Source organism: Bos javanicus, chromosome 6, assembly GCF_032452875.1.
Source record: "Bos javanicus breed banteng chromosome 6, ARS-OSU_banteng_1.0, whole genome shotgun sequence".
NCBI classification, from domain to species: domain Eukaryota; kingdom Metazoa; phylum Chordata; class Mammalia; order Artiodactyla; family Bovidae; genus Bos; species Bos javanicus.
In genome coordinates this window covers 1,559,502-1,586,148 of record NC_083873.1, presented here as the reverse complement: position 1 = coordinate 1,586,148, position 26,647 = coordinate 1,559,502, and the positions used below count along the sequence as shown (strand labels likewise).

The 26,647-nt window shown below is 38.9% G+C and overlaps 1 long non-coding RNA gene and 1 pseudogene across 1 annotated transcript in view; one reads left to right on the top strand and one right to left on the bottom strand.

Annotated features, from left to right (window-relative positions):
• Positions 1-26,647, bottom strand: part of LOC133249195 (uncharacterized) — a 918,569-nt gene that overhangs the window by 363,911 nt on the left and 528,011 nt on the right. The window lies entirely within an intron of this gene.
• LOC133250007 (glutamine synthetase-like) lies at positions 22,621-23,422 on the top strand (annotated as a pseudogene).

Below are 26,647 nucleotides of genomic sequence, written 5' to 3'. Positions count from 1 at the left end.
ATCCCAGAATGTCTACATTATGTCTGTATTATTAGAAACTCAGAAAATGTATTTCATCTAAATTTAAAAACTTCATGTAACCTTTGTTACTTAAGCAACTATTTTCAACTGTTTAAGAATTGTGCTAAAGTATATAGTAGAATTTCTGCATGTTTTAGCACATTTTGAAATTTTAAATTACTGACAGAAACTTCATAGTTATAACTGAGAATAAGTTTTCCTTTGGAAAAAAATATAGCAGTGCAATTAAACCATGACACTAAATTCTAAATACTTCATTAAGCTGTATACTCATTAATGTAATGTGATAAATTATTTTCTGAAATTCCATGTACATGTGTAGTGACTGTAATAAGAAATTAATCTGAGCAGTGGTTTTAGGATTTATTTTCAGTTCATGCAACCAAATGAAACTATAATAAAACCCCATGGATGGCAGTAGTTGCCAGGAAACCATGCCATCCACTGATTTCAAATTTGCTTTAAATATATGAAAATTCCTAGCCAGAATGCTCTGTTTTGCTGACGAGTCAACTGCTTGGCTCTTTTCTGCCCTTTCTTTATTTCTTTTCTATTTTTTTGGATACCTTTTATTATAATGTAGGGGGAAAAAAGTCATGGAGGGAAAGAAGATATCAAATTACCTGAGCATCTATTGAAAGGTGAGGCAGATACAGTGTTAGCTCCTTCCACATAGATATACGCTAAACTCTCACTTTCCTTTATATTGAAGCTTGCTCTTTCTTGTCATTGAGCTGCCCAGGCCAAGCGATTTTCAGTTACTTGGGACTGTTTGTATCCTTGTGCCTTCCCCCATGTATAGTTCTATTCCACTTTCACTGTATCTGGTGCACGGCCTAATGCTGTGCACATCGCAAGCATTACCCTGGGTCTGATCTGGACCATCACCTTCCTGAATGCCTCCCAATCATTTTATTTATTTTTCTGTTTTTTATAATTTCACTTCCGATGTGAAGTGTTTGTTAGTTATTGAAACATTAGAAAGTTATGGGCGTCCATGGTGGGTCAGGTGGTAAAGAATCTGCCTGCAATGCAGGAGACCCAGGTTCAGTCCTTGGGTCAGGAAGATCCCCTGGAGAAGGGCATGGCAACCTACTCCAGTATTCTTGCCTGGAGAATTCCATGAACAGAGGAGCCTGGAGGGCTACAGTCCATGGGGTTGCAAAGAGTTGGACACGACTGAGCAACTAAGACCTTCACTTTCACTTTCAGGAAGTTATAGCTCTAAGGACAGTGTTAGGATCATTCTTAGAGATAAAAATGTTGGGGACTTTGCATACTCTGGTATGTCCAGTGTCCAGAAGCTTATAACATAGTAGGTAACAAACAAGTAACAGTTATTAATTTTGTAAATTAATGAATTAATATTATCTCTTTTGATTCTTATACACTCGTATAAGTTGCTTCCTTATTCATGTAAGATATCTTACTAACTATCTTAGGAAAAGTTGGGATCACACAACATTAAAGAGGTAAAATTCAGTCTTTGTCAGGAAAAGAGTGGGGCTTTCCAGGTGGCACCAGCCACCCAGAGAATTAGAAACATGTGGGAAGAGAAAATCATGTAGAGAAAAACTGTGATCTTCCACCAGCAGCCAGAACCTGAGCCCCAGTGTGTGCACGGGGTTGCCTGTGAGTCTCCGTGTCCAGCTGGTATGTGCCACCCACCCCACAGGAGGCAGAGGAGAGTTGTTCCTGCCAAACTGGACACACATTCCTGACCCTCAGAATTGTGAGCAAAGAGCATCAGGAGAGTTTGGAGCCAATAAAAGTTGGTGTGGTTCATTCAATAGCCATGTGAACCTCCTCAGACTGTCAAATATCATATCCTGAGGGTTTAAGCAACAGAAATTTACCTCCTTACAGTTCTGGGGACTGGAGGTCCAAGACCAAGGTGCTGCTGGAGCTGGCTTTAGGGTGAGACCTCTCTTCCTGGCTTGCAGATGACCACCCCTTCCCATTTTCTCCCCTGACTTCCCCTGTGTGTGCAGAGAGTTCTCTGGGTCTCTTCCTTTATGACATCAGTCCAACTGGATTTGGTGCCACCCTTACTACTTCATTTTAACTCTAATTAGCTCTCTATAGATTTTATCCCCAAATATCACATTGGGAATCAGGGATACAATTTATGAATTTGAAGGAGACACAATTCAATCCATATCAGCAGCAATAGAGAACTTACATTACATTACCATCTATAGAAGAGTTATTAAATAGCAAATATTCCCATTTCATATAATAAATGCTGAGTGTTACTAGTCACTGCTGCTGCTAAGTCGCTTCAGTCGTGTCCGACTCTGTGCGACCCCATAGATGGCAGCCCACCAGGCTCCCCGTCCCTGGGATTCTCCAGGCAAGAACACTGGAGTGGGGTGCCATTTCCTTCTCCAATGCATGAAAGTGAAAAGGGAAAGTGAAGTCGCTCAGTCATGTCCGACTCTTAGCGACCCCATGGACTGCAGCCTACCAGGGTCTTCCATCCTTGGGATTTTCCAGGCAAGAGTACTGGAGTGGGGTGCCATTGCCTTCTCCGGTTAATAGTCACAGGGAGGTTTAATATATGTGACATTGCTATCTCTTGTATTTACAAAGAAAATGAATTCTTTCATTTAAAATGATAAAAGTCAAATATTTCTACCATTGTGATTGTGTGAGACTGCCTGAGTACCACTGATTTTTTTTTTTTTTTAAACCAGTAGTTCACTTCGGTTCAATTCAGTTGCTCAGTCGTGTCCGACTCTTTGCGACCCCATGAACCGCACACACCAGGCCTCCCTGTCCATCACCAACTCCCGGCGTCCACTCAAACCCATGTCCATTGTGTTGGTGATGCCATCCAACCATCTCATCCTCTGTCATCCCCTTCTCCTCCTGCCCTCGATCTTTCCCAGCATCAGGGTCTTTTCAAATGAGTCAGCTCTTCTACTTTAAGTAGTTCACTTAAATGGATGCAAATAAATAAATAAATAAAAGTTGCATGGTTCTATTCCCTTAAAACTTGTACTCCACTGGGCCACAACAGTATCTTATCCAATCACAGTTTGTCATCACTTGAAGCAGCATAAATGACCAAAGAGACACTCAGCCAGCCTGGCCCAGAAACGCTTATGCATCTCTTTCTCAGCAAATGACTTCACTATTCTTTGATTTAATATTTTATGTAATTTCTCTTTGAGAGTTTCTCTTAAATTTTCTCTTAAATACATTTTCTCTTAAATACCATACTTAAAAATACCTTGTGGGGCTAAAGGTATTAATGTACTGAGGATAACTGTGCTAACTTTCATTAGTATACTTGGAACCCCTTGATGAAAGGCTATAACTAGCCAAACATAGTATCATTTTTTAGAAGAGAATACTCATCATTTCTCAGTGCTCTAGCAATTTTCATTTGTTCCATTCATTTTACTCTTATGACACAGTTTTATGGGGACAAAGTGGAAAACTTTAAGATTTCTTAATATTTTGAAATTAAGAAATATTTGTCTGTTAAAATGTTTAAACTGTGACTTGAACTAATCTGTAAATGTAGAATGTTTTAAAAGCTAATACTAAATATAACTTTGTATCTATGCTAAATTTCATTTCTAAAATATTTTTCTAATATTTTGCCCCACAAAACCAATCACCTAGACTTTGCAAAGCTTTCAATAAGGAAAAGCTGCAATTAAAAAAATGAATATAGGTATCCTTAATCTGGGCTTCCCGTGTAGCTCAGCTGGTAAAGAATCCACTTGCAATGCAGGAGATACTGGTTTGATTCCTAGGTTGGGAAGATCCCCTGGAGAAGGCATAGTCTACCCACTCCAGTATTCTTGGGCTTCCCTAGTGGCTCAGATGGTAAAGAATCCTCCTGCAATGAGGGAGACCTGGGTTTGATCCCTGGGTTGGGAAGATACCCTGAAAGAGGACATGGAAACCCACTCCAGTATTCTTGCCTAGAAAATCCCATGGACAGAGGAGCCTGGAGGGTGACAGTCTGTGGGGTTGCAAAGAGTCAGACATGACTGAACAACTAAGCACAGCACAGTACTTCCTTAATCCAGGTGATCTTAGAAACTCAAGAGCAAGTTGAAGTCATCTAGGACCCAGAATGCTTCCTATCCAACTAAGGAGACAAAGTTTTCATTCATTCACCAAACACTTGTTGACCACATTAATGAATGGCAGACGCATTCTAGGTGCTGGAAACAGTATGGGGAGGGAGCAACTTGGAGTGCTGCAGGAAAGCTCTAAGGTGGAGGTGCTGGATGGAAGAGATGTCCTGCTCTAATCAACTGATGTAGAAAATGATTAAGAAATACACTATTACTGTGACCTAAATTTGAATAGCAGGTACTTTAATGTATACATAATAACTATAATGTGTTATAATCAACCATAGAGAAAAATGTTCATTTTAGGCATTCAAGTCTGAAGAGTGTTGAAATTAAAACAAACAAACAAAAAAACTAAGATATAAAATGTAAACAATCCCATTCTCCTTAACTTTAAAACCTTAGATACTACAGTAATATACTAAGGATGAAAGGTTTTTGGCCTTATGATGAAGAATCATTTTATAAGCCTTTTAGTATAAATTTAAATATTCTAAAACCCTTTACTACCTTTTAGAGAATAAGTAAGTTTAAAGTAATTTTTAATTATTTAGAGCTTAAATTTTTATTTTGCTTATTTGGTAAAACTTTAATGATTCTCACACAAGGAATGGCAACTGGCTTCATCTCATGAGATACTCTGAGCAAGAGAGTCTGTATACTCATAAAATTATAAGAAAATTCACATTTATTTTCACTCATCAGGATTTCCTAGAGGGCACTACATTTCACTATAGAATTTTGTATTTCCAAACATCTGGGTCTTATTCTTTTAAGGAATAATAATTATAATGGGCTAAAGTTCCTACAAAAACCACTAAAATGAATTTATAGACCATTATTGACTTTAAGAAACTTACATACACATGTGCATTGGTTATATAAAATCACTTTGAGATTATGATAAGGTGTGGGATGATTATAGAGATGAAATTAAAGACAAAATGTTTCATAAGCATAAGGCTATATTTTTCTGGGAGGTTGCTAGTAGTTTTATAACCTGAAATTTCTTTTTCTTTTTCTTTTTTTTAATTTCAACAGTCCATACTGGTAACTAACTGAAAATCAAAGTCCATGGGAATAGGAAATTGATGATATCCACTTTAGATACATTTTACTGTTCTCTTTGGTGAATTACAGTTTATGGAGGCAAGATTGGAAGCTCATAAAAGGTGAAGCTGCATGCAAGAAACAATACTCCAGAAGTTGTCTAAGCCATAGTCAACATTTTTCAGAGACTGTCAGTGACATGTGGTCATTATGGCTCAGCTGGTAAACAATCCGCCTGCAACACGGGAGACCTGGGTTCGATCCCTAGGTTGGGAAGATCCCCTGGAAAAGGGAAAGGGAAAGGCTACTCACTCCAGTATTATGGCCCGGAGAATTCCATGGACTGTATGGTCCACGGGGTCTCAAAGAGTCGGACATGACTGAGCGACTTTCACTTCACTTCACTTGGGGTCATTAGTCTCCCAAAGATGGACCTTCAAGCATTCACATCTGTGTGTTCTCTCCCCTTGAACTGAGACTAAACCTGTGACTGCTTCAACTCTGAGACAAAGATTCTGTGAGAAGGCCAAGTCACATGGATATGCCCTCAATGCTGAGGGCAGAGGGAAAGAGGCCATGACCTGTGAGTGAAGAAGTGCTCATGGAATCCAGCCTCCTCTGAGTTTTAGAGAACTCTACCCAGCTGCCATTGAGAAAGGCTGGGACCTGGGACACTTTGCTGCAGTGTTTGTACCTGGACAAATGTCTCCTCAAGTAACAAAATACAAATAGACTGCTGTTGCTGCTGCTGCTTAGTTGCTTCAGTCAGGTCTGATTCTGTGCAATCCTATGCACCTGCCAAGCTCCTCTGTCCATGTGATCATCTAGGCAAGAGTATCAGAGTGGGTTGCTATGCCCTCCTCCAGGGGATCTTCCCAACCCAGGGATCAAACCCCGGTCTCCTGCATTGCAGGCAAAGTCTTTACCATTGAGTCACCAGGGAAGCCCACAGATAAACCATAAGGGACTAAAAATAGCTGTGTGATGTGCGGTTGGCGAAAATATGGACAAAAAATACAAAAAGACCAAAAAAATCAAAACAAACCCTCAGCTGCCACTTCTGAAGAGCTGAGAGGAAAAGCAAGGTGTCAAGAGTAAAAAGCAGATTACCACACACGCCCCTGCACTCAATTCAACCAAAGGGGAATTAGGTGGCACCTAAGCCACCCCTGATGACTGACCCCTAGACACAGCCTTACTTCTACCCAATACTGAAGAACCAGCTTGACTCCCAAGATTGACTTGGCCAGTCAGCAAGAGAATCTGTTATTTGTTCTTGCTCCCCACTAGAGCAGAGGGGCCCAAATAAAATCTTGCATACATTTTTTGTCTGGCCTATGATCAATTTCTAATCACTAAGGAGGCCAAGAACTCTGGTCTGTTAAATGATCAGACTGTGCCTGAAGACAAGATCCCAGGCAAGAACCTCCCAGTTGAGCCCAGCAAACACAGAACTATGAGAGATAATAATACATGGTTGCTTTAGCCATCAAGCTTAGGGTGTCTGTTACTCATAAGTCATCAGAAGGCTTACCTTGAAACCAGAGCTAGAACAGGACAATCCACCTCCCCTGAAATTCATGTCCTGATCCCATCCACCATCACCTGCCCTATGGGTGTCACCATTTCCTCTGAATATCTATAGTGTTTATCACAACAAATAATCATTTAATATTAAGCAAATACTGCTTTTTATTGTTAGCTATTTAAATCTTCTTTATTGCTAATAAAAGAGCAGAAAATAAGTGCTTCTTCATTTTCAGGATAAGCCAAAACATAGGACCTCCACCTGCAGCAGTAATGTAGAAATCAAAATGATATTTTAAATACATTTCATTACATTTAACTTAATAAACAGTAAATGTGAATGACTGTCTACATGCCGTCTGGCTAGGTTATGACAGTGGTTCCATTTAGAAGGCTTGTGAAAAGCAGGCTGTAGGACTCCATCTCCCCACAGTTTCTGATTCTTGAAGCCGGAAATGTGGCCTAGGAATGTGCATCTCTAGCAACTTCCCAAATGATGTTGATGCTACAGGTCTAGGACCACATTTTGAGAACTGTGAGGTTAAAATGATCTCCAAACACTTTCTTCTAGGACCTTTAGTCCCAGAAATTATAAATCAGGTAAAAGTAAGTTTGTCTACTAAGTTTCTCAGTTTCTCATCCTGGCCTGCTCCCCTTTGTGATTTCTCTGTCCTTTAAACCTCTTCATGAGCAGTAGGGCTTCTTCATTTAGGGCGTCCCTGACTTTCTATGTAAAGTCCCTCTCACCTGTGATTTCTTCCAAACACACAGAACATGTCAAAGTCCACTGACACCTCCTACTTTTGATTCATAAATACTGTATTAAATGGCCAAGTTCAAGCTCATCCTGGGTTGAGATTATGCCCTATATTCTTGTGCCAGCAGTGTCCAAGAACACAGTGCCTGGGGTGCAGAGTTTTTAGGTAAAATTAAATAAAAATCCAATTCACAGTGTGAATTATTGATGGTTTTGTCATGGTACTACATGGCAAGGATTCTATACAAGTTTAAGAATTATGTCTGTAAACTGAAAAGAAATGAATGAAACACCAATATTTGATTTTCCAGTGGTTCAAAAACATAGGCAACAACTTTTATTAAGTACCTACGTTCACTGGAACCAAGGAGAATAATAAATAGGGCGTAATCAAAGCTACTCATAGACAATGGGATGACAAGTGGGAAGGATGAGATTTTGCTTTAAAATATGATTTTATAAGTAATTTTTAAAGTACATTTTATAAGTAATTTTTACTTATAAGGATTTCCTAGAGTGCACTGCATTTCTCTTAAGAACTTTGTATTTCCAAACATGTGGGTCTTATTCTTTTAAGGAATAATGGGCTAAAATTCCTAAAGCATTTTATTCAAACATAGAGAAAAGATGTCTTGTTAGGGTGAGATGTTCAGGCATATACTTTTCACTGGACTAGATGTGTGCTATTTTAAGTACTTTATATATATCAACCCACCAAATCCTCATGATTGCCCTGTGTGGTTGGGGCTGTTATTTTCATCATCCCTATTACACAATCAAGAAACTGAGCCACAGAGAGTATGTTAATAGAATGAGCTTGGACAGTTGGTCCCAGAGACTGGGCTTCTTGTGACTGAGCACAGGGCTCTCTTTCAAGGCAATGAGACGATAACATTCTAAAACAGCTCCAGATGACAGCCAGAACCCAGACCTGTGTCTTTCTTAGCTCCATTCCTACTGTGTATGACATTTTTACCAAAATAGTTGACAGGTTCACCTCTAAAATCACTCCAAATTTATAAAATCTGTACCTTGAGGCTAAGAAGACTGTAACACTGCATAGTTAAACCAAGTTGATCTACACCCATTATCCCCAAATGAACAGGTTTAGACATATGAAAACCACATAATCAGATCACATATCAGTAAGTCTGCTTTGTTACTAATTTTATATGAATAACTGAATGTGGTATAGTAACAGATTATGGTCCATTCACTTAATAGGTCCTGTATTTGATACCTAAGAATGTATGTATTATCTCAATGTGAAAAAGGACACATCTTTATTTGTATTTCTCACAGTTTTCAGTGTAATTCATAATATACCAGAGATTGAGAAATATTACACATGATAACACAAAAATTATAAAATGTAAGTATATATAGCATTTGAGGTTGTGTGGTAATACTAACAGGAGAAGGCAATGGCACCCCACTCCAGTACTCTTGCCTGGAAAATCCCAGTGATGGAGGAGACTGGTAGGCTTCAGTCCATGGGGTTTCGAAGAGTCGGACACGACTGAGCGACTTCACTTTCACTTTTCACTTTCATTCATTGGAGGAGGAAATGGCAACCCACTCCAGTGTTCTTGCCTGGAGAGTCCCAGGGATGGGGGAGCCTGGTGGGCTGCCGTCTATGGGGTCGCACAGAGTCGTAGTTGGTAATAGTAACAACTAATGTTATATATGTAGCTCTTGCAAAGTTATATTGATTTTGGTTAAAAGAGTTGAGAGTATTAATATTTCAAAGGTTACAATTTATATCTAATCATACTAAAATTTGATACATTTTATTAAGATGAGAACACATAATCATACCATTTATAAATTTGTGTCACCGATGTAATTTTATAAGGTCAAAACATAATTATTTTGCATACAAAGAAGATATTATTTTATTCTAATTAGGTTAATTATATTCTGAACCATTAAAGAGAACAACATTTTCCTTAAATAAAGCATGTTTAGCATAGCTATAGGTGGTGTATTTTTACCTAATAAATAGAATGGAAACTAATTTCTCAGTGATTAGTCTAAAAAACACCTGAAGTAATTTTTATACTAATAAACATATAATGAATATCTATGTGATATTTATTGGACTAGATGTTCAGCATTTAAAAATGAATGTGAATTCAGTAATTATAAAGGTGATGATGATAAACAATGCCTGGTACATAACAGGGACTCAATAAATATTTTTTGAAGGATTGATAGATTAATTAAAGCTAATATCTTATAGCTTTTTAAAAATACCAGACAGGCACTGTTTTAAATACTTTCATGTATTAAAACATTTAATTTTCCTAACAGTCCTACTAGTTTCACAGTTTTCCAGATGAGGAAATGGACCTTAGGGAGTAAATACGTTCCATCTCATCTAGTTATCACATAGCACAGTTGATTTTCCAAGCCAGGTTTGTCAGCTCCAGCAGAAAAGTCAGCCTTGCATGCTGCAAAGTCTGTTAAAAACTGGCATGATGGTGTGATCACAGACATCCAAAAACTTGCTCTGAAAGCAAAAAGGAGGTGACTTTTCTGACTCTCTGTAATGGAAAGTATTTTATAAGTGAGTTTCCTTTTTAGTTAGTGAAAAATACAACCACCAAAGAGCGGGAAAAGAACATCCAGGGTAGGGGAGTGGAGGATGCCAGCATGATTGCCTATTCAGACAATGATCAGTAGATCAATAAGTTCACAGCAATCAGAGTGAAATGACTCTAGTGAGACTTGGAAGGAGAAGTGTCTTTGGCATCCAATCATTAAGGGACCTTGTGTACCATGACAAGGAAATTCGATTTGCTGTGAAGGCAGTAGGAAATAATCAGTCACTTAAGGCATGATACTGTCAAATTATCTTCTACAGAGTTAACCTGTTGACAGTCAAGCCTGGCCTTGACAGAGATGAATCCAGAGCAGTGAACAGTGAGGATGGAAGGGAAAATAAGTGGTCATGATCAGGGGTTCATACTTGATCTCACTGTGTGACTGCTGCCCTGGCCCATTTTTTTTTACTTTCAAGAAATGCAAATCATTTTGGTAGTTTACATAACTAGCAAAATCAAAATATTACCAGAGAAAAGTATACTTTATTCAAAGCTGCCAATGTTTTTCCTGCTCTCTCACTTTCTGCCCCAACACCCAGTTAGTTTCCCCAGGCCCATTCCTTCCTTCAGCAAGTACAATAAAGAGGAACATTCAATGGCTAATGGTGGTCATAAGGTCAGTGTTCCCCAGAGAAACAGAACCAACAAGAGATATATATGTATCTATGTATGTATATGAATGGGGCTTGCCTGGTGATTCAGTGGTAAGGAATCTGCCTGCCAATGTGGGAGATATTGCTCAATCCCTAGGTTGGGAATATTCCCTGGAAAAGGAAATGGCAGTCCACTCCAGTATTCTTGCCTGGGAAATCCCATGGACAGAGGAGGCTGGTGAGCTGAAGTCCATGGGGTGTCAAAAGAGTAGGACATGACTTAGCAACTAAATAACAAATAAACAACAATGTATATGAATACACACATATATGAATATATCTATATGTATGTGTATTAATATAAATAAGGAGATATTTTATAATGACTTGGCACATGCAATTATGGAGACTGGAAAGTCCAAAATCTGCAGTGTCGACCAGTAGGCAGAGACTCAGGAGAGCAGATATTGCAGATAAGGTTAAAGACAATCTACTAGAAAATTTCCTCTTGCTTGAGGAGACTACTATTTTTGTTCTATTCAGGTCTATACATGATTGTATGAGGCCCATTCATAATATGAAGAGCAATCTGCTTACCAATTTAAATGTTAATCTCATTGAAAAACATACTCCAATTCTACACATGAAATTAACCATCAAAGTGGTCATTCCTATTTCTATTTGATTAAATACTATCCGTTAAGCATCCATCAGAGTCCCCCAGCATGATTGGAAATATCTTTCATCCTACTGGTATTTGCTACTGTTAAGTACACATTTGCTGCAAGTATTCACCTTGATTGGACTTCCCTGGTGGTTCAGTGGTAGAAAATCCACCTGCCAATGCCATAGATACAGGTTCACTCCCTAGGTTGGGAAGATCTCCTGGAAAAGGAAATGACAACCCATTCTAGTATACTTGCCTGGGAAATCCCATAGACAGGGAAGCCTGGTGGGCTATAGTCCATGGGGTCACAGAAGAGTTGGACATGACTTGAATACTAAACATTATTCTAGTCAGAGCATCAGATTCAGGGCTGTCTGTATTCACCTCCACTAGAATCTTTTATTTGCAAATAGCCTCTTGTATGCTCCTTGGACTCTGTATGTGTCTGTGTGTGTCCATGAAAGATAAAAGTCTTGTTTGGTTTTTGGAAGGTATTTTAATGCTTGCTTAAAGACACTCCTATTCTGGAAATAAAGCAAAAATAAATAAAGTGAAAGGGAAACATAGACTTAAATTTCTATCGGGGAAATTTCCAGATTTAGCATTCAGAAACATTTTACTACTTGTTTCAAAGACAGTAATTACTATCATGTGTTGTGTTTTTCTCTAAAATACAGAAAAATGTCAGTGTCTTTGTATTATTATTAATAATACATTTATAGCATTTAATGCATACGAAGAGCACTAATCAAAAACACTATTACACTGGCCAGCATTTTCTGAACTCTTACTCTCTGTCCAGCACTAAATAAAGGTCTTCTGCTTTCTGACTGTGCCAAGACATCCTTGCCAATTGGGCACTCAATATTATTTGCACTTAAGAGAAGCCTGGGATTTTAGATCCAAACACCAAAATCCTAATATTTGGCAATCACTTCCTCTCTCACTCAACACTACTCCTCTTCCATCTACCTCTCAGCCAACGAACAACACTGAAGTGAAATCAATCCTGAAAAATGCAACGAAATAAAAAGTGGACTTCCTGGCTCAGGAATTATTTATCCAAACCACCATGTCTAGCCACAGTGTGTTAATTAGAAAGACTAAGCTTAATTCCTCCCCCTGGCCAATGCAAAGTAGGGAGGAAGATGGCTCTGTAGTAGGGCTTGTTCTGTGGGATTCAGAGGTCCTAGAAACCGCTAGAATCTCCAGTTCACAAGGGAGAAGCAGATAGGCATTACAGCTAGCCATAGGCACAGGCTGGAATCGTTCTCAGGAGAGACCCACCAGGGCAGGTTGTACAGGTGGTCTCCAGAGTGATCACCAGCTTCTACAAGGGTTTTGACAAGAAATGACTAGGGGTCGGACTCATGAGAGATGATTGGAGCTTTTGCACTGCCAGGAAAATGGGAGCACACACCTCCATCATGACTGTACACATAGCTGGTAAGTAGTATTTGTGTGTTCATATCCTATGCTAATGGGCTTCAGTTCAACATGTAATGGTGCTATTTCAAGTAAGAAAATGTAAGAGCAGCACTGCAAAATTCAGTGTGTTTTCTATGACATTTTCTACAAGTTAAAGCAAATTTGGTGCTGCAATAAAAAAACTTTAAAATATGTTCAAAAAGACATCAGTAAGCTTGGTGATAGGTTTCAGGGAAGAAATAATGCTTTTGGGGAAACTGATTCCTGACAATAAAGCTGATATGTGACAGGATAACAGGACTATGTATTTTAATATTCTCCTTTTACAGAAGTGCAAATTGTATTTAATGTAAAAGTGAAAATGATTTTCCTCAGGCTGGAAGTTCATCTTTCTATTATTTATCTTTTGTGATAAAAGTGGCATATGCTAGAGTCCATCTGGATGGGCAACAGACCAAAACAAATGACAGGAAACAGAAATATATGCTACATGCAAGGTGTTTTTATGACCCAATTTTCTTAAACTTGATGCTATGTAGATTATTAATCAATGAATTTATCATTCAGTAAGTAAATGTATATTCAAGTGTAAAATGAAGTGGGAGAGGAAATGAGGTCATTTGATGGAACAGAAATCATTCAGCCCATAATATATGTTAAGGATAATGGCAACAAAAATTAAGGATAGGATAATGGCAACAAACAGTCTCAATTATCTAAAATGTACAAGCACTATGTAAATAAACCACTACATAATAAACAGGACTTACAGTAAAAACAAAAACAGATTTAAAAGGACCAGGAGACTAACCTGCTAGTCTGAGCCCTTGGGATATCTCCCATCCAGCTCTCCATTCAGTCAGTCATTATGTCCTTTATGTGACTTCCTCCAGCTGGATTTTAGGAACTTTTTAAGAGACCACTGAATCATAAAAGACATATTTTCAAACTTGAAAATTGTACCTTGCTTAAAAAGCATAGATCAAGCCCTGAGCCTTTGGAATGGGAGAACTGACTCCAAGACCCTAGACTAGAGGAATAACTCTAGGGAGTATCAAATAGTGAGAACTCCCACAAAGGAAACCACTTGAATATAAGACCCAACATCACCCAACCATCAGCAGAACCTTGTGCAGGATGCCTCATCTAAACAACAAAGAAAATAAAAATAAAAAGCCCATCATCAGAATACAGGATTACTACCTCACTCAAGTTTGCCCATCAAAGGAAAAACAAACAAACAAAACTCAGCACAAATCTCATCCTATAGGAAGCTTACACAAACCACTGAAACAAACTTAGGAGGGCAGAAACCAAAAGGAACAAAGAATTCAAGCTTGAAGCCTAGGAAAAGGAGACCTCAAACACAATAAGTTAACAAAATAATAATAATAATGAAAAGGCAGAGAAATACTACACAAATGAAGGAACAAACTAGAAGCACAGGAGTCCAAATAAGTGAAGAGGAAGTAGGCAAACTAAGTGAAAAAGAATTCAGAATAATGATAGTAAAGATGACCAAAAACCTTGAAAAAAAATGGAGAAAATGTAAGAATCAATTAACAAAGACTTAGAAGAATTAAAGAATAAATTTACAGAGACAAACAGCACAATTACTGAAATTATAAATATTCTACAAGGAACCAATAGCAGAATATCTGAAGCAGAAGAAAGGATCAGTGAGCTGGAAGATAAAATGGTGGAAATAAATTCTGAAGAGCAGAATACAGTAGAAAGAATGAAAAGAATTGAGGATAGCCACAAAGACCTCTGAGACAATCAAACCCACCAACATTCCAGTTATAGGGGTCACAGAAGAAGAGAAAAAGAAAGGGTATGAGAAAATTTTGTAAAGGATAGTGTTAATTTGATTTATAAAAATGAAAAAACAATTGCCAATTCTCTAAGTGCTTTATTGACTATGCCAAAGCTTTTGACTTTGTGGATCACAACAAACTGTGTAAAATTCCTAAAGATTGGGAATACTAGACTACCTTAGCTACCACCTGAGAAATCTGTATGCAGGTCAAGAAGCAATAATTAGACCAGACATGGAACAATGCACTGGTTCCAAATGGGAAAGAAGGACATCAAGGCTGTATATTGTCACCCTGCTTATTTAACTTATATGCAGAGCACATCATGCAAAATGCCAGGCTGGATGAAGCAAAAGCTGGAATCAAGATTGCCAGGAGAAATATCAATAATGTCAGATACATAGATGACACCACCCTTATGGCAGAAAGTGAAGAACTAAAGAACTTCTTGATGAAAGTGAAAGAGGAGAGGGAAAAAGCTGGCTTAAAACTCAACAATCAAAAAACTAAGATCATGGCATTTGGTCCCATTACTTCATGGCAAATAGATGAGTAAATGATGGAAAGAGTGACAGACTTTATTTTCTTGGGCCCCAAAATCACTGCAGATGGTGACTGAAGCCATGAAACTAAAAGATGCTTGCTCCTTGGAGGAAAAGCTATAACCAACCTTGACAGCATTTTATTTTATTTTTTTAATATAAATTTATTTATTTTAATTGGAGGCTAATTACTTTACAATATTGTATTGGTTTTGCCATACATCAACATGAATCCACCACAGGTATACATGTGTACCCCATCCTGAACCCCCCTCCCACCTCCCTCCCCATCCCATCCCTCTGGGTTGTCCCAGTGCACCAGCCCCAAGCAACCAGTATCATGCATCGAACTTGGACTGGCAATTCGTTTCATATATGATATTATACATGTTTCAATGCCATTCTCCCAAATCATCCCACCTTCTCCCTCTCCCACAGAGTCCAAAAGACTGTTCTATACATCTGTGTCTCTTTTGCTGTCTCTCATACAGGGTTATTGTTACCATCTTTCTAAATTCCATATATATGCGTTAGTATACTGTATTGGTGTTTTTCTTTCTGGCTTACTTCACTCTGTATAATAGGCTCCAGTTTCATCCACCTAAATAGAACTGATTCAAATGTATTCTTTTTAATGGCTGAGTAATACTCCACTGTGTATTATGTACCACAGCTTTCTTATCCATTCATCTGCTGATGGACATCTAAGTTGCTTCCATGTCCTGGCTGTTATAAACAGCATTTTAAAAAGCAGAGATATTACCTTGCCAACAAAGGTCCATCTAGCCAAACCTATGGTTTTTCCAGGAGCCATGTATGTATGTGAGAATTGGACCTAAAGAAGGCTGAGTGTAGAAGAACTGATACTTTAGAACTGTGATGTTGGAGAAGACTCTTGAGAGTCTCTTGGATGCAAGGAGATCAAACCAGTCAATCCTAAAGGAAATGAGTCCTGCATATTCATTGGGAGGACTGATGCTGAAGCTGAAAGCTCCAATACTTTGCCCACCTGATGTGAAGAACTGATTCATTGGAAAAGGACCCAGATGCTGGTATACAGGCAGGAGGAGAAGGGGACAACAGAGGATGAGATGATTGAATGGCATCACTTACTCAATGGACATGAGTTTGGGCAAACTCTGGGAGTTGGTGATGGACAGGGAAGCCTGGCATGCTGCAGTTCATGGGGTCACAAAGAGTTGGACATGATTGAGCAATTGAACGGAACTGAACTAAGTGCTCAGTTATTCACAGGATAATACTACGCATGTAAACTTGCAATAAGCTTACCCATTAAGTATCACCGGTTGTTTTATTTTTTCATAGCATGGCTTTTTCTATATAATAAATAGTTTATTTTACCAACAAAAGGAAATTGAGAGCATAAACCCAATAAAGATGAAGAAAAGTAAAACTAATTATCATAATAACAAATATTCATAATATTCAGTTTTAAAGGCTCATGAAATGTTGAGAAATAGTAGCATAAGTAAAGAACACTTGACAATATAAATATGGAAGAAAAATGAAGGATAGTTTGTATTTTTTCTACAAATTCTTGAGTCTCCAAAATTCTTGATTCAGTAGCTGTGAGATTGATGGTCAGACATTAAAGTCATAGGTTAGGTTTCATTTATCTAAGGCAAACAGAGGATCTATTCATGTAAAGGTCAGAGATTGGGCAAACTTCAAATAGCAATGAGTTAGCTTTTTATTTTCATTATTTTTAATTATCATCATTATCGTAAAATGCTTGCTCTATGACCTTATGCAACCATAAATAGGTCTTCATCATTTCACTAGTGGAAAGTGCTAATGAGTCTTATTCACAACAAATAATAAAATAGCTTGATGTAAAACATATGGGTTTGATTTATACTTTCATTTATCAAGCACTCAATGCTGTTTATTTTATCCCTGGTATTTCTAGTATTTAGAAATATGAACTCACTTTAATTCTCATAACTTTATGAGACACTTCTCACAGGTGTCACTATTTTACACATGAGGAAACTGAGTCACAGAGGTATTAAGTTACCTTATGGAGGTTCTACAACTAAGAAGAGGCAAAGTTCAGATTTAAATTCAGTTCGTTTCCTCCAGACATGTTTTTAACTCTGTGATCTGTCCACATAGGATCACGTAACACATGAGAGATTCCCTCTAATTCTAAAGCATGAAGTATTTATTATGCTCTCACTGGAGGCCAAACAGAATGCATGAGTAAGATGTTAACACTGAAGTCATAGGCAAATCCTTTACTATGCTAGGCGGACATCACTTCTTCCAAGACTTGAATGTACTACAGCAGCAGTTTCATCGTAAATGGTCATAGAGAAAGTATTTTTATATTAAAACAAAACATCTTGCCAGAATTTAAATTTCTGAAGCTTTGTAAAACTTACAGTAACAAATCTCTTTCATATTTTGTAACTTTGTAAAAAATAGTTGTGCATAAAACTGGAAAGTAAAACTGTGCTATGAGTTCTAACTGTACAACTTAAACACACAAGTTTCAGCCAGGAAACATTCATAGCCCTATACCACTGTGTGGAACTTATTTAGGAGTAAATGTTCTTAGGTTTACAGGTGGGAATAATTCCTACCTTTTAAAAATGTGACTATTTGTGCAAACATAGCGGGTGACTCACTTCACAAATGTTTTTTCACTCTATCTCACACCTGAGCCTCCCTGGGCCCTGAAGCACTGTGTGTCCAGCAACTTCCTGGTGCCAGAATCCTTTCCTAAGAAACTCTTTTTGTTGTTGACATCAAAAGCACAAATCCTAAAGAATTCAAAGAGCTTCTTTGTATCAGAGAATGTGTATTCTTTGTCAGCTGTTAGGGTAAGAGAGCTCACTGCAATTGTCTTCTTTGCCTGCCGCATACAGATGATGAACGGAGTCATCAGGAACCCCACACCCAGGAGCACTCCAGCCTCTGCTTCAGTCTCCTTGCCCTCTTTTAAGAGCCAAGTATCATCACCAGTTCTACCCTCATGTCATGCCTATTTCAATTATTTAACAGGGCTGCAGAGACAGGGGAGAGAATGAGCATTGAATAGATGTCATTTCTCATCCCCAACTGGAGGCTGTGAAGGCGCTGCAAGTGGCTCAGGGTGATTTTGTAGGAATGAGCTGGAGAAAAGCAATGCTCATGCTGCCGTCCTCCCCCTTCAGCAGTACCTCAGACTGAGGGATTCTAAATCCGTGTTGGCATCCTCAGTGCTTCTTTTGTGCTGCAAAGAATCGAGTTAAATATTGGCTAATCCACAAGTTCTAAATATCCTAATTAATAAAACATGGGTAGGTACATCTGCTCCTCCCATGTTCCTACACACTTCCACATCAATAATTTTGTTCAACAACCTTTATAGCACAATGATTACAGAGCCACTAAATCAGCTGCACATTCATAATAATTTATAAAATCTATGCCAGGCAGGAATTTTAATAATCTATCTGCCTAACTGAGCCCACAATTTACTGACCAGGGTGTGCCAACAATTACTATTTTCATTTAATAGTCAATAAAATGTGTTATTCAGTCTTATTTATTAATGCAATTATCCATAACATTTGTTTTAAACAAGAAAAATTAATGTGAATTATGATAATTTTAATTGAAAGCAAATAATAATATAGAAATTTCCTGGTTTTCATTATAGAAAATTATTTCAATACTATTAGTATACTCAGAGGAATTAACTCTAAGCACATGGGACTCTACCATTCAATTTAGACTCAAGAGAGCCTTGGAAAGTGGAAAAATAGAAAGAGAATTAGCCTTTCCACCCCCCGGCATTCTCCCTGTAGTGTCAAGCTCACACCTGCTCAAAATGCACTTCCCTTGGCTAATACAGATCATTCTGGGTAAATGTGTGCATGTGTTCAGTTGCTCATTTGTGTCCAACTCTTTGCAACCCCACAGACTGTAGCCCGCTAGGCTGCTCTGTCCATGGGATTTTCCAGGCAAGATTACTGGAGTGAGTTGCCATTTCCTTCTCTAGGGGATCTTTTTCAGACCCAGGGATAGAACCAGAACCCCCTGTGTCTCCTTGGCAAGGGGATTCTTTACCACTGCAACACTTGGAACAGCTTATGTGGACAGGGTATTCATAAATTAATGTTTGTGACAGCTTTACCTGGAGTGCAGTTCTTTCCATGCTCAGGAATTAGCTGCTGCACAGGTAACAACACAGGAAATAACTGAAATTACACTTTGCAGAAGAATCAATTAGGAGCCTGTCATGCTGTAATGGATGTAACAACTAAACAAGGAAATGGCTTAAATAATTAAGAACATATATTGAATCACTTCATTGGAAAGTCATTTTGTTTTGAATAAGGGTTGGCTTTAAGGAAGGATTGACCCAGTGGCTCAACAAACATCATGCAGAATCTATATTTTCTTTCTTTCCTTCTGTCCTACCTATTTATAATAGCCCCAGCACCCGCAGGACTTCCTGGTCCCCTACAAGCCCCAAACTTTTTCCTTACAATATTCAGTTGCAGAACTCATGTCCTCAGGTAAACCATCCAGAAGAAGAGAGCTAGTCTATCCCAGAGGTCTTCAGGAACAGCAAGGCTTCTCTTCCTCAGTTCAGTTCAGTTCAGTTCAGTTGCTGTCGTGTCTGACTCTTTGCGACCCCATGAATGGGAGCACGCCAGGCCTCCCTGTCCATCACCAATTCCCGGAGTTCACCCAAACCCATGTCCATCGAGTCAGTGATGCCATCCAACCATCTCATCCTCTGTCATCCCCTTCTCCTCCTGCCCCCAATCCCTCCAAGCATCAGAGTCTTTTCCAATGAGTCAACTCTTCACATGAGGTGGCCAAAGTATTGGCGTTTCAGCTTCAGCATCAGTCCTTCCAATGAATACCCAGCACTGATCTCCTTTAGAATAGACTTGTTAGATCTCCTTCAGTGCAAGGGACTCTCAAGAGTCTTCTCCAACACCACAGTTCAAAAGCATTAATTCTTTGATGCTCAGCTTTCTTCACAGTCCAACTCTCACATCCATACATGACCACTGGAAAGACCATAGCCTTGACTAGACAGACCTTTGTTGGCAAAGTAATGTCTCTGCTTTTTAATATGCTATCTAGGTTGGTCATAACTTTCAGCAGTTTACTAAAGGCTTTATATGTGCTTTGGTTCTGATGGAGTTAAGTTTCTAGTCCTGAGCCATTTTCTGTGCTCAGGGGCTATGAAAGGGTATTACAATGTACTGATTTTTTTAAACCCATCAAGGCTGTCATGAGATGGGCAAGACTGGTTCTCTGAGCCAGTTTCCAGAAAGCAGAATGGATGATATACAATGGAAACGAGAGATGTCCACTGAAGGTGAATCCCATTCTGCCTGAGCCAAACTGGAAGCCTGACCTCATGATTATGTTAACGGTGTGCTCAGTTACTCAGTTGTGTTGGACTCTTTGCTACCCTATGAACTGTAACCCACTAGGCTCCTCTGTCCATTCTTTCCAGGCAACAGTGCTAGAGTGGGTTGCTATTTCCTTCTCCAGCATGTGTGTTAAAGGAGTATCAGAAAAAATAAATAAATCAAAGACTCTTATTTTTAAAATGAAATCTAGCAAAGTTACTTTCTGTACATTTACCAGTAAACATGACATTTTTCTCTAGGGGACAAGCTTGAGATGTTAAGTGAGTTTCTCAAGGTTAAAAGGTTTTAGTGAAGCGAGGACTACATTTTAGATAAATTGAATCTCAGTCTAGTATCCTCTCTACCAAACAATTTTCAGCATTATTGTTCATTTTTACCTTATTTTCTAAATTTTAATTGATTTAATTCTGGTTATATTCTACAAATTAGATACATTTAATAGTCCATCTAACCTATGAGTCATGGCCAACTAACTCTTACAATAAGAAATGTAACTCCGCCATTCAGAGGTTAGCAATTTTGAAGATTATATGAACTATTTTAAGTCTAGGGATTGTAATGTTGTGCCTTGAAAGAAAAAAAAAATATTATTAAATTCAGCAATATTAGAAAGAACAAAGAGCCTGGCAGTCAGAAGGCCCATAAATTTGTCCCAACTTTGCCACTCCCTGGTGGCTCAGGGAGGAAACAATCTGCCTGCAATGCAGGAGACACAGGTTCAATCCCCAGGTCAGGAAGACCCCTTGGAGGAGGAAATGGCTACCCACTCCAATAACTTGCCTGGAGAATTTCATGGACAAAGGAGCCTGGCAGGCTATAATCCATGGGATTGGAAAGAGTCAGACACGACCGAGCAACTAACACTCACTTTCACTTACCACTAACTACTCCTATGGCATAATCAAGCTATTCATTCTCTGTGGGATTCAGCTGTGAAATTAACAAGAATAAATTTTAAGGGAATATCTGATTCTGGAACCCCTTGATCCACAAATTTTGGTTAAGCAATGGGAAAAGTTTGTGGTGTGGTACCTTAATTGGAAAGAAACACACAGAACTTTGAAATTAGATTGGCTAATATCAAATTAGGCCCTGGTAATGAGATTGAATGTGCTATTTAAATTTTACAATTTTCTACTAAAGATAGAAATAATGAGTCTATAATATAGCCACTATTTCAAAATGAAGAATATTCCAAAATCCATACTTTTTTATTTCTTAATTTGCTGAAGTTCATGAAGGTATTGCCACATAAGAGATCAGCAGTTACCTGGACTATTGTTGGAGAGACAAATAGAATACTTAAAAGGGATATCACAGGAAGAGGAAGGAAAAATAAAAATATAGAAATACCATAATATTGTGAAAGAAGTGAAGGAAAATGCACATGTAAGCAGAAGTGTATTTGTTTTTTTGGGGGGAAATTATTATTTTCTTTCCCTGAAACCCTTTCTAAAGCATGGTTGTCACACATGGTCAGTTTGAGAGTGAGGAAAGGTTAGATGACAGGAGTTCCAGCCTCTTCTCCTCTGACACAGCTCTGTCATCTGAGGGGTAAGGGAGTGTGCTAATGAGGGCTGGGTGACACGCAGTGCAGCTGGCAGTGACAGTGAGTATGGTTTCTGATTCGTCTCTACATTTGAAATACAACGGATCTTAGGGACATTTGATTATAAATGAGTGTTCTAAGGAGTATGTGCGACAGGTTAACTAAACACTGGAATTTGCACTATCCTTACACATTCCTGTCATAGAGTATGAAATTCAATTACCCTTGAGGTCTCAGAATTTGATTCCGCTTGTAAAAGACAGATGTCTTATAGGCCCAGATCCCTAATGTGAGTTAATTGTCACATAATAAGTGATGTTGCTGCTGCTGCTGCTAAGTCGCTTCAGTTGTGTCTGACTCTATGCGACCCCATAGACGGCAGCCCACCAGGCTCCTCTGTCCCTGGGATTCTCCAGGCAAGAACACTGGAGTGGGTTGCTATCTCCTTCTCTAAATAAGGGATGCTAACATATGTTAAAAAGAAGGAAAAGAGTGGAGAGCCAAGAATGAGAGAAGAGCAGGCTCTCTCAGCAGCACCCCGGCCTGCCCGTCTCTTCTCCTCACTGTGCTCTCGCGGCCTGCCCAGCCTGTCGCTTGCATGGCACCCAGAACACCTTCCACCACGGCCACCTCGGTCAGCTCCCACTTGGACAAAGCCATCAGCCAGGTGTACATGGCCCTACCTCAGGGCAAGAAAGTCCAAACTATGTATATCTGGATCGACGGTACTGCAGAAGGACTGTGCTGTAAGACCTGAACCTCGGATTCTGAGCCCAAGTGCATAGAAGAGTTGCCCGAGTGAAATTTGGATGGCTCTAGGACTTTTAGGTCTGAAGGCTCCAGCAGTGACATGTATCTTGTCCCTCCTGCCATGTTTTGGGACCCTTTCTGCAAGGACCCCAACAAGCTGGTGTTCTGTGAAGTCTTCAAGTACAACCCCAAAGCCTGCAGAGACCAATTTATGGCACCCCTGTAAATGGATAATGGACATGGTGAGCAACCAGCACCCCTGGTTTGAAATGAAGCAGGAATGTACCCTCAGGGGCACAGAAGGCTCCTCTTTGGTTGGCCTTCCAATGGCTCTCCTGGGCCCCAAGGTCCATACTACTGCAGTGTGGGAGAGGACAAGGCCTACGGCAGGGACATTGTGGAGGCTCACTGCCAGGCCTGCTTGTATGCTGGCATCAAGATCAGGGGCACAGACACAAAAGCCATGCCTGTGCAGTGGAGATTCCAGTTAGGGCCCTGTGCAGGAGTCAATGTGGGAGATCGTCTCTGGGCAGCCCGCTTCATCTTGCACAGGTCGTGGTCTTCTGAACAAACTGGCCATGAGCCCTTCCAGTACCAGTACCACGTGGACTAGACTTGTAGCCTCAAAACCCCTCCTAATGCTACATCTTGCTCCCATTCTTGCCCCTCTCAGTGTCTTTATAGCTATAACTCAAAGGGGGGAATATCAAGGTCTTTTTTTTTTTTTTTTTTAATTCCTCACACCCAGCTAATATCTCTTGTTTCCTGTGGTCAGGATTGAGGGGGTCAAGTTCTTAATTACTTCACAACCACCTACCTACCTCCACACTTTTCTTTTTCCTGTCACTGAAGCTTTCTAGTGCATTAGTTGGCATGGGGGGACATAACCACTGCTTCCACTTAATCAGGTGTGTTTGTCCAATTGGCATAGCTGTCTGGACAGAGAGCCTAGTCATTGTGAAGGGATGTGGAGGATTTTTCTAAGTGGTTGTTGGGTGGGGGGCGGGGGGAAGGGTACTGGATTCTGTGGTTAGGTTAGGATTTCCCTTCTTGGTGGGAAGTTCCATCACTTATGGGTTTGTAACCAACTTTCTACTAAAAGTGAGAATTAGGACAGAAGAAAGGGTGGGAAGTCAGGTAGGAAAACACCCTAGGTCTGCAGGTGTGAGCTTCCCTTCCCTGGGACTCAATGCCCTGACAGAATCAGCATAAATGGATGGATAGCCCTACTTTATTTTTTTTTATTTTAAAAATTTTTTTAAATTTTATTTTATTTTTAAACTTTACAATATTGTATTAGTTTTGCCAAATATCGAAATGAATCCACCACAGGTATACATGTGTTCCCCATCCTGAACCCTCCTCCCTTCTCCCTCCCCATACCATCCCTCTGGGTCTTCCCAGTGCACAAGCCCCAAGCATCCAGTATCGTGCATTGAACCTGGACTGGCAACTCATTTTATACATGATATTATACATGTTTCAATGCCATTCTCCCAAATCTTCCCACCCTCTCCCTCTCCAACAGAGTCCATAAGACTGATCTATACATCAGTGTCTCTTTTGCTGTCTCGTACACAGGGTTACTTTAAAAGAAAAGATTCTCATTGTGGGGTCTTCCATTTATAACACAAAGCAGAGTAGTATTTTTATACTTAAATTTAAAAACAAAATATTTATATACCTGGGTGTGCAGATAAATGTCTGTTTTCTCTTTAGGGAGAAAAGCCATTCTGGTTACAGGGAACCCAAATTTGAGACAAGTAGTCTGCTTAGAAATTAAGGATCTTCTTTTGAGTTGGGTTGGGGATGGGGGAGGCTGTGCTGGAAAAGTTGGCTGTTTGGGGCTGTTATTACCTCACTATCACTTCAGGGCTTCTCTCTGCCCTGCTTTCACTTCTGAGGAGGCTGACATTGGTTGATTAATAGTTGGAAGTCCAAGATAGCAAGTAGCCATCCACTGAGCCCCGGGTTTAAAAGACACACATGTACTTGCACACATATGGTTTGGAAATATGAGTTGGTTGGTCAACTTGAGTATGTTACTGACAAGGGGGCATTGGGGTTGTTTTCCAGTGGGACTATCATGTCACTAAAGCAGGCCTTTTGATATATTAACAACAGCAAAAAAAGCAAAACAGAAGTTAGATTTTAATCACATTTGTAGGGTTTCTAAGTCTTTGTTTTTCAGAATTGCTTGTTTGCTTCAGCTGTCTCCTCCCCATCTCTGCTCTGGAGGAGATGGGACAAGTCTGGAGTCTAAACAGTTATAATTTTGTATGTTTTTTGTATAATTTTGTATCTGTTCTCTGAGTGTGAAATATTCCCTTCTTTTGTTAAGATTCCTGAGGAGTTATTATTTTTTTTCTTTTATAATAAAAATAAACCTCACCTTTGTCCTTACCAAAAAAAAAAAAAAGGAAAAATAATGAATGAATAGAAAAGTGAGTGGTCACTTAGAAAAGTATGCAAATAATATTTAAAGAACCTAAACTTATCAGCCTCTGCCCTCAATGAAAGAAGAAGAGCTCTGGAGAACTTTGGAGAGCTATGGACCTAATCAGAGGGGTGCTTTTTGGCTTTCTGCAGATGTGGATGAACTAACCTGATTCCATGATACAAAGAAAAGTCTGATTGCTGATTTCCAGAACTTTCTTGGAACATTCAGTCAAGTCCATCACTAATAATATATCCAAGTATAGATTGATACATTTGATTAACTGGATTGTATATAAACCTTCTATAATTTTGACGAGTCCATTGACTTTGTAAGAAATTAATCATCTCTGGTTGTGCTGATAAAACTTTATGTCTGGAATCCAAGTCTGAGATATACTATCCTTTAAGCATTCAAGGACCTCCTAGAAGAATAATTTGCATCCTTCCCTTGAGCACTAACTGGAGAAGGAAATGGCAACCCACTCTTATATTCTTGCCTGGAAAATTCCATGGATAGAGGTGCCTGGTGGGAGACAGTCCGTGGGGTAGTAAAGAGTCAGACACAACTTAGTGACAGACCATGCTCTTGAGCACTAATACCAGCTATACTCAAACTAGATGGAATATTTTATTTTGCATTTTGCACTTCTGGGCTTATTACCTAAGTAGATAAATAACTATACAGCACACAAAATGCATCAAAATGTATATTCATTATAAAGCTTAGGGTTATATTTATTATTTTTTAACACCCTAATCTGTTTATTTTTTACAGCTTAAATCTTCTGGAGTGCAATAGTAACTAAGAAAGAGTTTCCACACTTTTCTTTAAATATGCCTTAAAACAAAAACTGATGTCAAGTTAATAGATTAATTTATTTGAGAGATTCTAAGTTTCTAATAGAACAAGTTGAATTGACTCACATTTACATTAGCAAAGTCTTAAATTTGAAATTAGATGGTTGGCCCCATATGCACATGTATCCTTTGGAAAACTTCAGGACAAGAAAAAGTGCACTAAGGAAACCTCAGAGGAAGAGCTGTCTCATTTGCTCAACCATCAGGAACTGCTCCCATGTGCATAAGATGGCTTTCCTTTTTTAGAGGGAATCAGCACTTGGAATTACAAAAATTATTGTCCTGAATAGATTCTTTTTGCTTTCCCCACACAAGAGCATGCTTTTCTTTTTTTAATTAATTTATTTTTTATTGAAGGATAATTGCTTTACAGAATTTTGCTGTTTTCTTGGCATGCTTTTTAATTTATCCACCTTAAATGGCATTCACAACTTTTATGGACCATCAAGAGAAACTATTTAGTCCATCAAGACAAACTATTTAATAGCCCATGAGATTTAATGGAATGTTTCAAATATACTCTTAAAGAGATACTTTTAAC